The 1758-nt window shown below is 54.8% G+C and overlaps 1 protein-coding gene across 1 annotated transcript in view; it reads right to left on the reverse strand.

Moving 5' to 3' along the window:
- Positions 1–476, reverse strand: part of Lhfpl4 (LHFPL tetraspan subfamily member 4) — a 25069-nt gene extending 24593 nt beyond the window's left edge. The window contains exon 1 of the mRNA XM_031382860.1: positions 248–476. The gene's annotated coding sequence lies outside the window, so the exon portion shown is untranslated. The remainder of the gene's footprint in view (positions 1–247) is intronic.
- Positions 477–1758: the final 1282 nt, after the last annotated feature.

The following is a 1758-nucleotide window of genomic DNA, read 5'->3' on the forward strand; positions in this document are numbered from 1 at the left end:
GGGGGGGGGGTAGTGTAGGATTGGCGGGCCAGGGCCGAGGAGAGTGGCTTTCCAGGCCAAGGGAATAGGCGATCGAGGCCAGCGGGCAGCCTGGGCCTGGAGGGGCGGGCAGTGGGCAGGGGCCGTGCCGGGCGCGGGGGAGAGGCTGGGCCCGGGTAGGGCCAGAGCTGGGGGGGTGGCTGCCCCGCGCCCAGGCCGACCGCGCGCGGAGGCTGCGGCCACGGAGAAGGGATGCGGGAAGACCAACCTGGGCCGAGTCGGGACGGCTGATCCGGAACCGGCAGGGCTCAAGCTCCGGGGCTCGATGCTCCTGGCAGTGGTTGCCTTGGCCCAGGCGGCGTCCTCTGCGCGGCCTCCATCTTGCTCGGGCTCTCCCCGGGACGCGCTCCCGCGCCGAGGCGCGCGCTCCCGTGCACTGGCGCGGCGCGGCCGGGGCGCGTTCCCGCGCGGGCGTAAAGAACTGAGAGGAATGGAAGTGGGGGAGGAGGGGAAGGGGTTCTCCAGGTCCTGACAGCCAGAGGTACAGTCAGGCACGGTGACCCTCAGGTCCCTCGGCCAGAGCCACAGCCCCTACCTCAGCCCTGGCTTCAGGCCTCCTGAGGACTGGGACTCCCTTCCATCAGCCTGAGTTGTGGGGTTCCAGCTCCCCACAAAGCCCGTGGAAATGGGGGAAGGGACAAAGTGAGGATTATTTGATAGGCGTTGAACTCAATCTCTTGATTTCTGATTACCACCTACCATCTATGACAATGCCTTCAGTCTATTATGCTTCCACGCCTTTGCGTCTTAGAGGCACTGAAGGTTTCCAGAGTCTCCTAGGAAACTGTGAACACCCCTCTGGGAGAGGGGAACTCCTAAACTGTTAACACCCCACGCCAGCCTTGGGGATTCCTTGGCCCACAGCACAAGGAGATCCGGCCAGGGAACAAGACCCAGGCTGAATACCAAGAACAGGAGGGAAAGGGGCTAGCAAGTTGTTTTTTCTTCTACATCGCCCCCCCCCCCCGTCCCCAAATCGATGCAAGCCATGAAGTTTGCACATCATGAAGATCTAAACAAAGCCTCAAAGTCAAGGGTGGTGATTAGGCCAAAGAACGCCCCCAGAGACACTCCTGGGAGGCAGCTTGACTCATGTCTTTCCTTAGCCCTTGAAACCTAGACAAACTAACACTAACCTTCAACTTGAGCTATCTGGACCTGTTTCCTTATCTGTAAAATGGACAAATTATGCCCCATTTTATAGAGGTGTGTGTGTGTGTGTGTGTGTCTATGTGTGTGTGTGCACGTGCACATGTTAGTGGATCCCAAACACTGGATCACACACAGGAGTATGTTTGTCAAAACTCATATCTATATGCAAAACTCATGTAATATTTTTAAATATCTTTTTCCAGTGGGATAAGAAACTGTTCTTTTGGTCTTTGGGGCTTTTGTTTTGTTTTTGTTTTTGTTTTTTTCTGATTATATATTTTGTAAAAGTCTACCTCATTTGGGGAGAGTATGTTTAGATGGGGTCTTTGCTAAGTAGTTCCAGCTGGCCATGTTAGACCAGGTTAGCCTTGAACATGCAGGAATCCTCCTGCTTCCATCTCCAGGTGCTGAAATCGCAGGCATGCACCAACCTGCTTGTTTTGTGCCTGTTTTGTGCTGTTCTAGAGATCAAACCAGGAGAGCATTCTACTAACAGAACTACATCCTAGACCAACATGTTCAACTTTTAAGAAATGGTGGTAACAGGGTGGGTTTGGTATTGTTTAA

The sequence above is a fragment of the Mastomys coucha genome, unplaced genomic scaffold, assembly GCF_008632895.1.
Source record: "Mastomys coucha isolate ucsf_1 unplaced genomic scaffold, UCSF_Mcou_1 pScaffold20, whole genome shotgun sequence".
In the NCBI taxonomy this organism is placed as follows: domain Eukaryota; kingdom Metazoa; phylum Chordata; class Mammalia; order Rodentia; family Muridae; genus Mastomys; species Mastomys coucha.